This window comes from Panthera leo, chromosome B3 (genome assembly GCF_018350215.1).
Source record: "Panthera leo isolate Ple1 chromosome B3, P.leo_Ple1_pat1.1, whole genome shotgun sequence".
Lineage (NCBI taxonomy): Eukaryota > Metazoa > Chordata > Mammalia > Carnivora > Felidae > Panthera > Panthera leo.
In genome coordinates this window covers 132,586,665-132,601,351 of record NC_056684.1, presented here as the reverse complement: position 1 = coordinate 132,601,351, position 14,687 = coordinate 132,586,665, and the positions used below count along the sequence as shown (strand labels likewise).

Here is a 14,687-nt window from a genome sequence, read left to right as displayed (position 1 = left end):
CTAACATATACAGGCACATACTTACATACATAATTTATAATTTCATTAAAATGCTACCGTACCATTCTGCAACTTGCTTTTTCATATAATACAAATTTTCGTACTAGTATGATTATATCACATGCTTCATAACGGCCATTCCTTCAGCAGTGTATTGGTGCAGTGACTTACTTAACCAGTCCCTATGAGTGACGTTTAAATCGTGTCTAGGGGTCTCCTATTTTTCTGTTCCTACTTAGCTCTGTACGTGGATATGTCATAGGCATCTCCATGGTCAAAACCTAACTCCTCATCTTTCCCCCCAAAACCACCCTCTTGTAGTTTTTCCATCTTAATTAATGGTGTCTGCACCCTTTGTGTTGCTTGTGCCAAAAACCTCGCATCACCCCAAGCTCCCTTCTTTCTCTTGCATTTCACATCTATCATGTCAGCACCCTGTCCAGGCTGCAACCACCAGCCCGGGCTCCCAGTCAGGCCCCATGCTTCTGCCTTTGCCCTGAGTCTGTTCTCAATTCTGTCCTCAACCCAAGGGATCTTTAAAAAAAAAATTTAATGTTTGTTTATTTGTTAAGAGAGAGAGAGAGAGAGAGACAGAGACAGAACGCAAACAAGGGAGGGACAGAGAGAAAGGGAGACACAGAATCTGAAGCAGGCTCCAGGCTCTGAGCTGTCCACAGAGAACCCAATGTGGGACTCGAACTTACGAACCATGAGATCATGACCTGAGCCGAAGTCAGATGCTTAACCAACTGAGCCACCCAGGTGCCCCTCAAGGGATCTTTTTTAAACGTGCATCAGGTCAGGTCACTCCTCTGCTCCCAACCCTCCAGTGACTTTTCATCTCACTTGCATAAAAGCCAGCGTCCTTACAGTGGTTGACAAGGCCTTAAATGGTCCCTCCCCTTCTCCCACGATTTCCCCCTACCCCCACCCCTGTCCCTGCTCATGCTGCTCCAGCCACCCTTGCCTTCTCGCTTTTCCTCATTTAGGTGTGTTCCTGTCTCAGGGCCTTTGCACATGCTTTGCTTTCTGTCAGCAGTGCTCTTCCCCTAGACATGCACAAAGCTTGCTTCCTAGCACTTTCAAGTGTTTGCTCAGCTGCCCCTTCTCCGTGAGGTCTTCACCGGCTATGGTATTTATAAAGATATACTTCCCAGCCTTTTTTTTTTCTTAAGTTTATTTATTTATTTTGAGAGAGAGAGAGCATGAGCAGGGGAGGGGCAGAGAGAAAGGGAGAAAGGATCCCAAGCAGGCTCTACGCTGTCAGGTACAGAGTCTGATTCAAGGCTCAAACCCACAAACTGTAAGGTCATGACCTGAGCCAAAATCAAGAGTTGGACGTTTAACTGACTGAGCCACCCAGGTGCCCCCAGATCTCTACCTAAGTTCCAGACTCGCTCATACTTAACCATCTCTGCTTGGGTGACTCCTAACATCCCAAACTCAACATATCCAAACATTTTCCCATTTCAGTAAATGGCTTCACCATCCACCCATTGATTCAAGCTAAAATTGCCCAAAGGGCTTCCTAGAATCCTACCTTTCCTTTATCTGCCTCCCTATCCCACATCCCTGATGTAGTTCCTCAGCAAATACCATTGGTTCTGTGTCCACAGTACTTTTGGAGGTGCTACTGAAAGTGTGGTCTGCAGATTGGTGCTGGTCCGTGAAGTCTTACTGATCTGTGACAAGTTAGGTCTAGAAATTGAGAGTAAGCACTGGGAGGCTTCCATAGCAGTTTCAAATTGCTACAATGGCCAAGTTCACCAGGGTAAACTCATCTCACTGAACAGGGTATAGACCACCTCAGTATTGGCAAGCTCAAATGGTGAGTCATAAAGTACAAGTTGTGTAATAAATAATCATGTGCAATAGAACCATATTGTAACGTGATATTTTATGAGATTTGTCAACTTGTACCCTAAAAGTTTATCAAGATCTGTGAAAACGTAAGCATTTATTTTTACAACTTAGATTTACAAGTTTTAATTTTTAATTGGCAATTTTCATTTCATGATTTAACACTATTAATTAGGGAAATAAAATTTATATTAGCTACTTTTCACCCTCACTTTGTTGAAGGCAAAACAATCCCCACTGGAGGTTGTTTTTGTTTTGTTTTTTGTCTCAGGAGGTTTGGGGGGGGCAAGAAAATACTTAGCTTTTTTAAATGTAGCAAGAGTATAAACCAAATGGTGAAAATGGAAGTAATTCTGAAAGAGAAAAGACCCAAGAGTTCATATTGGTTTTCCCTGAAACTATGATCCCTCACCTACAGAGTTCAGTTTATAGCCATCATTGATGTTGACATCCTGAAAACCTAGTGTTTAATTATTTGTAGAGCTGTAGTGGCTACGAAGCAATGGAACCATCAAAACGTGTGAGTCACCGACTTACAAACGTTACGTTCAAAACCACAAAAATGTTTTGAAAGAAAGAATATTGGCCTAAAAGTCTGATTGAAGCAGATGTTCAGTATTTTCACATATAAACATTAGGGCTTCCTCAGGCTTCTTAATAAATAGTATTTCAGCCTGCCAAGACTAAAATCCGTATACGGCGGCCAAGACCTTGGTGGAGAGTGTATCAGAGGTATTTGTTTGGAAATGTTGGGTGAATCCACAGCAAAGAAGGTAGTTCAAGTACTACCTCTGGGACCTCCATCGCTCAGCTGTTCAGGAACTGGCCAGTAAAGGGAACGACCAACTCACAGAGCGTCTCCAACCATCAACATAGTTTTTCATTGCCGCACGATAATCTCATCTTCCTGTTTGTGATGGTGATAGGAAGGGAGATTTCTTTTTTTTCAACTTTGTTGCCGACAAACATAACCAAGTCTGAACTATGTAACACTAGGAAGGATTACTTTTGTCTACAAGGATGGTTTGGAGTTAACATTCTGCGTAGGAGCACATTCTGATGGTGCTGAGTAGTTACCCTGATTAAGGGGCTCACATGAGAATACAAATCAAGTACTGTTTCTCTTGTGAGAGAGAATGATGGAACTAAACAGTAGGCATCGTGTCCTACTAAAAGTCATGAATTAGGTAAAAGCTGGTGTGTTACATTCTGGATTATTCTCTCGTGTTATATGATACTTTGGAACCAGATCTTTTATGGCATGCTGAGGTATGATGATAATTGAGAGAACAAATGTCTGAGAATGTTTGATCTACAGAACAACTCACCATTTCTACAAAACCAGAGGACGGTTTGGTCCCAGCTTGTCGAAAATGTGAATTGGACAAGCAGGGTTGCTTAAGCTCTTCAGTACTTTTAATGGTCTCAGTGCTTCCATGCAAAGAAGAAATGCAACATGTTTTTCAAGATAAGATCAAAGGGCAAAAACAAAAGTTAGAAGCTTGGAAGAACGGTTTCTACAGATTATTATGACACATATTCCATAATTTAACAATTATCAGTGATGTAGGTGATGATCTTGATATTGCACATCTGTGAAAAGCTATCACAAAACACCTTAAAGTTTGATAAAGCATTTTAAATTTTCTTTTCCATCAAAAGAAGATCTGTGCCTAAAAAATTCATGGGTCCAGAATCCATTTCTTTCATCAAAAGATGATTTAGATGTAACTGTAACTTACAGGATACATTGCTGAAACTGACTTCTATTTAAGTATTTAAAGGACTCTGAAAACATAGCAGCACTTTCTTCATTTTAGATAAAATTTAAAAGGGAATAAACTGAGTTTATTAAAATTGCTCTAAGGTCTCTTACTCCGTTCTGGGAGACTGCAATGTCTCCTCCTTACTCCTCTTCCTCTCCCTCTCCTTCTTAATTATTAGCAAAATAAAACATAGAAACCGTTTAAATCTACACCATCTCCTGCTAGTGGTCTTGGCGATCTGAGATAAATTATTAATCAAGACTCAAGTCTGTTTGCCACACTAAAAACTTTAAATATTTCTATATACTGTTCATTCAGACTGTGCCTATAACCATTTAATATAGGGATTCATGTTTCCTTTAAGATGAAAAAAAAAGCTACAGATGTAATAGTGAGCCTATTATATCAGTGGCCCATATGCATACTTTTAGCAAATCAGCAACATGTACAATTTTCCTACTTCTTTCTTTTTCTCTATATTATGTTTACCCTGGTTAATATTTATTGCACTGTAATTTCCTGTTTGTTAAACTAATAACACAAAATTGCAGCTTTTATCTTGTATGTCTTGTTTTAATTTTGTTTTCCTAATAATTCATTTTTATTAATTTTTACAAAGTATCAGTTTGCAGCAGACTGGAAAAATTTTAAAAGGGTCCTTCACCACAGAGAATTTAAGCAGCACTGCCTTATGGAACTGAATATAAAATGAGAATTAATTCCCTTTGTAAGAATTAATTCTCTTACAAAGTCTCTCAGACTACCAGACATGCTCTCAGTAACTTTATTTTAAAAAGAAAATCAAATGGGGCACCTGGGTGGCTCAGTTGGTTAAGCATCTGACTCTTGATTTTGGCTCGGGTCGTGATCTCACAGATTCATGGGTTCAAGCCCAGCATCGGGCTCTGCACATCCCTGCTTGGGATTCTCTCTCTCCCCTTCTCTGCCCCTCCCCCACTTGCTTGCCCCCCCCCAAAATAAATAAATAAACAAAATAGAATAAAAATAATAAAAAGAAAATAGTAGTTGAGCCTGAAGCAGCCTCTGGCAATGTGAGGTTCTGATGCCTGCAGAGATCACCTGATGAAACCGGCAAATAGAGGAAGAATGAAAGTTAACACAGATATAGTTTCTGTGCCTGGTGTTGTAAATTCATAATTGCAAATATTGGCTATCATTATAGACAAGCCTTTAAAAATCATTTTAAGAGCAATACAGTAAGTGGTTTCATATTTGGAGATCACATATACATCTCAGGTATTATATATATTATATAATATTTTTAAAAACACACCTTTTGTAATGTGATGCAAATAGCTATAAAGTGGCTTTACATAAAAATGTACAATGTCAGTACCAGGCACGGAAGTACAAAGTCCTGTACCCCAGTAACGTTAACAGATGTGAAGGTGACCACATGCCCTGGAAAACAGAGGTAAGGTCTCCCAAGTGGCTCTGGTGCTCATGAAAACATTTCTGTGAAGGTGCACCTGAAGAAGGGACATATTGTTTCATGAGACCTGATTGCAGAAAAAGCACCGAGTGCTAGTTGTTTTTGTTTGTTTGTTTGTTTTGTTTTTTAAAAATCTACATCCAAATGAGTTAGCATCTAGTGCAGCAATGATTTCAGGAGTAGATTCCTTAGTGCCCCTTCCCCATTTAGCCCATCCCCCCTCCCACAACCCCTCCCATAACCCTCAGTTTGTTCTCCATATTTATGAGTCTCTTCTGTTTTGTCCCCCTCCCTGTGTTTGTATTATTTTTGTTTCCCTTCCCTTATGGTCATCTGTTTTGTCATGTAAAATCCTCATATGAGTGAAGTCATATGATTTTTGTCTTTCTCTGACTAATTTCACTTAGCATAATAGCCTCCGGTTCCCATCCACGTGGTTGCAAATGGCAAGATTTCATTCTTTTTGATTGCCAAGTAATACTCCATTGTATATATATACCACATCTTCTTTATGCATTCATCCACTGATGGACATTTGGGTTCTTGCCATACTTTGGCTATTGTTGATAGTGCTGCTATAAACATGGGGGTGCATGTGTCCCTTCGAAACAGCACACCTGTATCCCATGGATAAATGCCTAGTAGTGTAATTGCTGGGTCGTAGGGTAGTTCTGTTTTTAGTTTTTTGAGGAACCTCCATCCTGTTTTCCAGAGTGGCTGCACCAGCTTGCATTCCCACCAGCGGTGCAAAAGAGATCCTCTTTCTCTACATCCTCGCCAACATCTGTTGTTGCCTGAGTTGTTAGCCATTCTGACAGGTGTGAGGTGGTATCTCATTGTGGTTTTGATTTGTATTTCGCTGATGATGAGTGATGTTGACATTTTTTCATGTGTCGGTTGGCCATCTGGATGTCTTCTTTGGAGAAGTGTCTATTCATGTCTTTTGCCCATTTCTTCACTGAATTATTTGTTTTTTGGGTGTTGAGTCTGATAAGTTCTTTATAGATGTTGGATACTAACCCTTTATCTGATATGTCATTTGCAAATATCTTCTCCCATTTTGTTGGTTGCCTTTTAGTTTTGCTGATTGTTTCCTTCCCTGTGCAGAAGCTTTTTATTTTGATGAGGTCCCAGTAGTTCATCTACATGCTAGTTGTTAAGCTGTGACTTCTCTGCCCCAAACCTGCCATTCCTTGCCCTTTGCGTGTTAAGACTGGAACCAAGACTCTGGAAACCACTTTTCTCCTTTAGCAGCTGCCTCTCATCCTGTTGGGTCTCCTAGGGCTGCAGAGAATACCAGGCGGCTAGAGGGGAAGCAGTGGCTCCTTCCTGTCAGTACTCTCAGTTCTGCTGGGTCGCCCCAACAACATTTTTCACTCCACACCTGTAGATGGTTCTCAGTTCCTGCTGGTTCCCACCCTGCAGCCTCAGAGATACCAGCTGCAGCCCCCAGCACCCTCTGCAATGGGCTGGGCTCCAGCTTCCCAGGCCTTCTAGATCCATCTCTTCTCTTTGTTTCTTCAGTCCTGAGGACAGTGGAGGCTTCAAGGATTCATAGTTACTACCATTTGGGGGGCATCTGTGTGGCTCAGTCAGTTAAACATCCAACTTCAGCTCAGGTCATGATCTTACAGTTTGTGGGTTCAAGTCCCATGTTGGGCTCCGTGCTGACAGCTGAGATCCTGGAGCCTGCTTCGGATTCTGTGTCTCCCTCTCCCTCTTCCCCTCCCCTCCTTGCACTCTGTCTCTCTCTTTCTCAAAAATAAACAAACATAAAAAAAATTTGACATAGTTACTACCATTTTTTTACAACCTTTTTTAAAAACTGTATCGTTTCTCTTTCGCCTTTGTAGCCCTCCAGTACCTGTCTAGCCTATTTCTTATAATAAATACTCTCTTTTAAAATAACTGTTGTGTTTATTTCCTGACTGAATCTGACTGATCCTGACTTGGTACCAGGAGGGGGCCCAGGTGGTCTGGGGTTGGTGTGGTTGCATCTTGGTTCCGAATGCCGAGCTGAGCCACTCACCAGTGCAAAGTGGAATGTTAGTAATCTGGGTCACGCGTGGCATCGTGATTCGTCAGCCCAACCCATGAGGTGGGTGGTGAGGTGTAGTGCTTCTGAAGCAAGTAACTTGAGGCCACCGTTGTAGTAGTGATGACACTAAGGGTACAGAATGGTCTCTTTCTGCCTGGGCGGTGTGTTCCTGGGGGAAAAAAATGACAAACTCCAGTCTTTAAACACCCAGCCCAGGCCATAAATGGCGAATTTCAAGTGATTCTACTTGTCTCCTCTCCACTATCACTACCCTGCATGAGCCACCCCCTTCCTCCCCTGATGTTTGCAGTGGCCTCCCCCTTATAGTCCCCCATCCTGAAAATTCATCTTCATAGCGACCAAAGTACCGTATATAGCACTTCCCACAGTCCGTACCCATCTCTTTTGTGTACTTGTATGTGTGCCCCCCCCCCAAACTGTTCTCCATCCAGCAGAGACCTGTCTGACCTGTTGGCTAATGTATTAGCCAGTATCTATGTAATATCTACCACACAGTAGATGATCAATCACTATTTGTTGATTGAATGATCCTGGGAAATAATTTTCCATCAGTTAATTTAAAATTTTAGTCACAAAGCATTTCCAGCATGCAGAAAAATCCCATAATCAACCCAGATACCTGCCAACCAAATTTAACAGGTTTTCACGTTTGGCCATATTTACTTCAGACTGCACTTTCTTCTCTCTTTCTCTCTCTCTTTCATTTTTTCAAGAACCATCAAAGAATAAGAAGCTTGTCCATTTCATCTACATTCAAAATTATTAACACAAGCTATACATGCTAGTCTCATAATATCTTCAATGACTGTAGGATCTGCCCCTTACTGTCAATCCTGATAGAAGTCATTTGTGGGGGGTTTTCCTTCTGATCAATCTAGCTAGAGGTTTAGCAATTTTATTGATCTTTAAAGAACCCTCTCTGGTTTCTTTCATTTTCTGTACTTTTTCCATTTTCTAGATCAATTGATTTTTGCTTTTCTATTCATTTATTTTGCTTTACTTCTATTTATTTCCTTCTATTTATTTTGGTGTACTTGCTCTTTCTATGGCATCTATATAGATATAGATATATAGATATCTGTAGATACTTCAATCATTGATTTTAGTCTTCTGGTATAAGATTTAAAACTTTATATTTTGGAGCACCTGGGTGACTCAGTTAAGCATCCGACTCTTGATTTCAGCTCAGGTCATGATCTCATGGTTTGTGAGATCAAGCTCCATATTGGGCTCTGCACTGACAGCTCAGAGCCTACTTGGGATTCTCTCTCTCCCTCTCTGGCCCTTGCCTGCATTCTCTCTCGTTCTCTCAAAAATAAATAAAATAAAACTTTATCTTTCTAAACATTGCTTTAACTGCATGCCACAGTTTTCTTGTTTTCATTATCTTTCAGTTCAAAACAGTTTTCTAACTCTCCTTGTGTTTTCTTCTTTGACCCATAGCTTATTGAGAAATGTGTTGTTTAATTTCCAAATACCTAAGAGATTTTCCAGATTTTTTGTTACTGATTTTTAATTTAAATCCTTTTAAACTTAATGTAATTTTCTTTTTAATGTCTCATCATCTGTCTTGGTGAGTGTTCCATGAGCATTGGAATGGAATGAATATATTTTAGATGTTGAGACTAGGGCTCTTTAGATGTCAGGTCAAGTTGGTTGATGGTGTTACTTATTCCTATTATTATTACTGATTTTCTGCCTCTGTTTTCTATCATTTATTGAGAGAAGAATATTAAGATAATCATCTATAATAATAGATTTGTCTGTTTCTCCTTTTAGTCTTCTCAGTTTTAACTTCATGTATTTTTAAAGCTCTGTTATTAGGTACATATACATTTAGGATTGTTACGTCTTCTTGATTAACTGATTCACTGTCTTATTATGAAATATCTCTTTATCCCTGACAGTCTAATTCCTTGTTCTGAAGTGATATTGCTGTAGTCACTCCTTTTTTTTTTTTTTTTTTTTTTTTCTTTTTTTTAGAGCATGAGGGGGTGAGTGATGGTATGGGCAGAGAGAGGAGAGAGAGAATCCCAAGCAGGCTCCACACTGTCAGCACAGAGCCCCACGTGAGGCTCGATCCCACAGCCATGAGATCATGACCTGAACTGAAATCAAGAGTGGGACGGGGGCACCTAGGTGGCTCAGTCGGTTGAGCATCTCTGACTCTTGATGTTGGCTCAGGTCATGGTCTCAGGGTCATGGGATCCAGCCCCATGTTGGGCTCTGCCCTGACAGCATGGATCCTGCCTGAGATTCTCTCTCTCCCTCCCTCTCTGCCCCTCCCCCACTTGCTTGCATGCGCTCTCTCACTGTCTCTCTCAAAATAAATAAATAAACGTTAAAAAAAAAAAAGGTAGATGTTTAACTGATTGAGCCACCCAGGTGCCCCAGTCTCTCCTTTTTTCGTCATATGTTTTTTATTCTTTTGCTATTGACTAATTTATATCTTTCAAAGTGGATTTCCTAAGGATAGGGTAAAGTTGAGTCTGCCTTTTTTAGTCAGCCTATCTCTACTTTTTAATTAGAGCATTTAGTGTATTTACATTTAATGTAATTATCCATCTGGTTGGGTTCCAGCCTCCCATCTTTATACTTGTTTCTGTTTCTTCTGTTTGTCTTTAGTTTTCTTTCTTCCTCCTTTCTTACCTTTATTTCTAGCTCTCTTATTTTCCATGTGTAGATCCAGTTTTCCATTTTGTATTATTTTTCGTAAGCCTAAAGAGTTTCCTTAAAATTTCTAGTAGTTCATATCTACCGGTGACAAATTTTTTCACCTTCTGTTTGAAATTTTAAAAGTTTTACTTTCATTTTTGAAGGATTTTTTCTTTCAGCACTTTAAAGTTGTTGTTCTAACTGGTTTCCATTATTTCTGATGAGAAGTCAGTGGTAATTTTTATGTAATTTTCTTTCTCTGAACCTATGTGTCTTTTTCTCTGACTGCTCTGAAGATTCTGTGTTTTAGCCATTTTGGTTGTGGTATTCCTTTTTATAGTATTCTTTATCCTACTTAGGATTTGTTTAGCTTCTTGGATCTGTGAGATTTTAGTTTTCATCAAATTTGAACAAGTTTGGCCATCATTCTTTAAAAAAGTTTTTCTTGGGGCGCCTGGGTGGCGCAGTTGGTTAAGCGTCCGACTTCAGCCAGGTCACGATCTCGCGGTCTGTGAGTTCGAGCCCCGCGTCGGGCTCTGGGCTGATGGCTCGGAGCCTGGAGCCTGTTTCCGATTCTGTGTCTCCCTCTCTCTCTGCCCCTCCCCCGTTCATTCTCTGTCTCTCTCTGTCCCAAAAATAAATAAAAAAACATTGAAAAAAAATTTTTTTTAAGTTTTTCTTCTCCTATTTTGTGGTCCTCCAATTACTCATATGTTAAACCAGTTGATATTGCCCCACAAGCCACTGATGTCCCTTCAGCCTTTTTTTTTTTTAAGATTTAGTTTGGAAAGTTTCTATTTGTATTTATTTAACCTTACAGAAGTTTTCTTTCAGAAAGTCTAATATGCTGTTGCTCCCATCCCATGAATTATTTGCTTCAGGTATTATACTTCCATCTCTAGAAATTTCATTCAGTTCATTTTTATAACTTCCATTTCTCTCTTCATTATGGTCATAACTTAAAAAAAAAAAAAAATCAGTGTGGGGGGTGCCTGGGTGGCTCCGTCGGTTAAGCGTCTGACTTCGGCCTAGGTCGTGATATCGCAATTTGTGAGTTCGAGGCCCGCGTCGGGCTCTGTGCTGACAGCTTGGAGCCTGGAGCCTACCTCAGATTCTGTGTCTCCCTCTCTTTCTGCCCCTCCCCTACTCATGCTTTGTCTCTCAAAAATAAATAAATGTTAAAAAAAATTTTTTTTTTAAATCTTGGAGCATACTTATAATTAAAAGTTTGTGTCTACAAATTCCATGATCTTTGTTGTTCCTGGTTCTGTTTCTATGGACTGACTTATCTCCTTATGGGTCACATTTTCCATTTCTTAGCATGTATAGCGATGTTTTTATTTGATTCTAACATTGCTTTATTGGCTTTCTATCGCTGTATAGACAACTTGCCACAAGATCACCAGCTTAAAACAGCACCTGTTTTTGCCCTGCAGTTGTATAGGTCCTAAGTCTGGTGTGCTCATTTGGGTTCTCTGCGTGGGGTCTCAGAAAGCCAAAATCAAGGTGCTGGTTGGGCTGGGCTCTTACCTGGGCTGGGCTCATGGAAAGAATCTGCTTCCCAGCTCATTCAGTTGTTGGTAGAATCCAACGACTGGATTCTACAACTGGATTTTCTTGTGGCTGTAGGTTGGAGGTCCTCCTTTTCTTGCTGGCTCATAGCCAGGGTCTACTCTCTGCTCCTAGAGAACACCTGTATTCCTTTTCATGTGGTCCTGTCCATCTTCACAGCAGCAGTGGTGTGTTAGAGCCTTCCTGTGCTTTGAATCTCTCTGACCTCCTCTTTTGCTTCCAGCTGGAGAAAGGTCTCTGCTTTTAAGGGCTCATGTGGTTAGTTTAAGTCAAGCTGGCTTATCTCACCTCAATAATGTGACAATCACAAGAGTGATATTATATCCCATTACCTCACATCCATAAGTTCTGGGAACTAGGGAGTGTGGAATCTCGAGGTGCCATCCCTAAAAATTCTGTTACCACAATATGAGTGTTATGATGTTAAGACTCAAGATTTTGATGTCTTCTTTTAAAGAGTATTGAAACTTGGTCTGGAAGCCTTTAAAATCTACTTGTAAATCAGCTTGATTTTCAAGGCCTATTTATAAGCTTTGCTACTAATTTAGACCTAATCCCGAGGTGTGGCCATTCTGGTGTCTACTCAGTAACCTAGGTGTCTAACAAGATCACTCCAGTTTCACTAGTAGGAACCCCAACATGTACAAGCCCTCTGTGAGGTCTGGAGGGGGTTCAGCTGTAAATTCCTTTCCCAAGTCATTGGATTCTCACCCTCTTCATGTCCACAGGGTGTCTTCAAGGAAGACCCATGCAGATTTCTGGAGTTCTTTTTCTGCATAGCTCTTTGCCTACAGTACTCGACCCCACAGATTTCAGACCTTTGGCCACCCCAACCAGGGGTGCACTTAGAAGGTGGGGTGGAGGGAGCAGTCCAGCCTAGGGTGCTGGAAGTTTGAAGGTACGCTGTCTGAAGATAATTTTAAAATAATTATAAAAATGGCTAAAAGTCTGTCTTCTTATAATTATCACCATGTCTCTGCAATTCCGATTAATCAGTCATAAAATACTGCTGGGGTGAGGGTGGGGGTTGGGAGGCAGGACTTTTGTTGGATTATGTTCTAAACAACTTCTGAGGTTCCTTTTGAGCTTTAATAACACATATGTAAACTTTAAATCGCACATTACTATTTCTTCACTGTATTAAACAGCTACATGTGTTCATTTCGGGAGTGCGTTTAGCACAGTCCAGAATCATTTGAACTGGCTTCAACTATAGTTTGTGTTCCCATCTCCTGTGACACAAGAAACTCCCATGGTTAAAAATGAATTTGGTGAAAACAGTGATAGCACATGGCTGTAAAGACAAAGAAACTAGTTGAGTTATTAAAATCTGTCGTAGTATATGACCACGTAGGAGATGAAATTTGTGTGTAAAATGTGAAATAGTCAAAGAGTGGAAATGTGAGCCATCCTATTTGGTATGTATAAATTTTCATTTATACCTGACCTATTTTAGTTTATTAAATTTGAATAACATTTTGTAGAGTGATATTTATCTATTTATTTTTGGCACTGTTAATGGTTTGTTTTAAAACCAGAGAATGATGATCACATGATTATGGCTGGAAGTGATTTTGTCATATAGCAGACAGAGTGTCAAAAATGACATGCTTCTTGTCGCAACTCAGCTAGTCCACCATCGCCTGCTTGTGTTTATTTACCTTCTCGTTACCTCACTCCAGGCAGGGAGCCAGGGTCATCATGGGGTACTCTTCACTTGTTTTTCTTCTCAGGGATTCTAGGTCTTGCTCTCTGTTCCATCTCTGAAAGCCAATAAAAAAAAATTTTTTTTTCATTGTTTATAGTGGAAGAGCTAGTCTGGCACCCTCCAAGTTGGATTTAATTATTTGGTTATATTCCTGTTTCCTGGACTAGCCCATGGGTTCCATAAGTGTCGTAGCCATATGGTATTAGAGTTTTCCAGAAAAACAGAACAGGATGCATATGTAAGAGGAGAGAGATTTATTTTAAGGAATTGGCTCATGCAACTGTGGGGCTGGCAAGTCCAAAGTCCATAGGGCAGGCTGCTGGTTGGAGACTCAACCAAGGTTTCTTTGTTGCATCCTTGAAGAAGGACTGCTTCTTGAGGAAACCTCACTCTTTGCTCTTAAGGCCTTTAACTGATTGGATGAGGCCCACCCACATTATGGAGGGCAATCTGCCTTACTCAAAGTCTACTGGTTTATAGATTAATCCCATCTACAAATTTTCTTGTCAGCAACATGTAGACTGGTGTTTGACCAAACAACTGGGCATCATTGCCTAGCCAAGTAGACACACAAAATTAGTCACCACACAAATTTTATTTATTTTTACACCCCTAGGTCCTAGGGTGGTATAGAGGAATTAAGAGCTGAGAAATAAGAAGCTGGAGTTTGGGTATAAGGAAATAATATTGGAAATAAGGCTGGAAGATTGCAGTATCTTTGAGAGACTTATGTGAAGGAGTTAACTGTATTATGTGGGCAGAGTGGGAGTCTTCTCACAGTTTTTATGAGGGAAATACATGATGTTGCCTGTCTTGAAGGCAGTGTGGAGACCGAGGTTTAGTGTGCAGAATTGTTATGGTAGCTAGGGGGAGAGAATGGCAAGGACCTGAAAAATGCAATGTCCTGGGGATGCAAAGATCAGCACAGCAGTAGTGGGACCAGTCGGAATGAGCAGAGAGCCCACAGAGAGAGTGTAAAGAGAAAGGAGAGAGGCACATAATTAATATTTTGTTGGAGAATTCCACATTTACATTTCCTTTGGTTTCTTTGTGTCCTTAATGCCAGGACTTCCCAAACACTTTGGAGAAAGCTTTAGAAAGATGTTAATAAAACTAAAAAACAGGCCAACGTGATTCTTTGTGAAAAAAGAAATTTATTCCAACAACTCCACATTTATACCTATAATCCCGTACTTTAAACTGTTAAGGTTTCTCTGTGGCCTATTCCCGTCTTTAGTCATAGGATTTTGTATAGTTATAATAATGCTGTATATATCATTTCATGTTCTCCTCTAAGGAAGTTTGTATCCATATGACCTTCACATATATTATATTTAATAACAGAAAAGCTTCATGGTAAATTGACGACTCATCATTTACAGAGCTGTATTCCTTCCGGCAAATATAGGGATTTCCTACTGGGTTTTTGCCATTATAAAAGGTGGCGGTATCCATGGCTTCCTACCTAAAGCATTTTCAATATCTTTATTGCAATATAATTGACACACAATAAACTACGCATATTTAAAGTAGGCAGTTTAATTTTCGACACGTATTCACTCATGAAATATCACCATAGTCAAGATCATGAAGATGGCCATCACTATCACAAGT

The 14,687-nt window shown here is 40.1% G+C and overlaps 1 protein-coding gene across 2 annotated transcripts in view; it reads left to right on the top strand.

Moving 5' to 3' along the window:
• The window catches only part of EFCAB11 (EF-hand calcium binding domain 11), a 156,385-nt gene that overhangs the window by 117,271 nt on the left and 24,427 nt on the right, over positions 1 to 14,687 (top strand). The gene's annotated exons all lie outside the window — the stretch shown is intronic.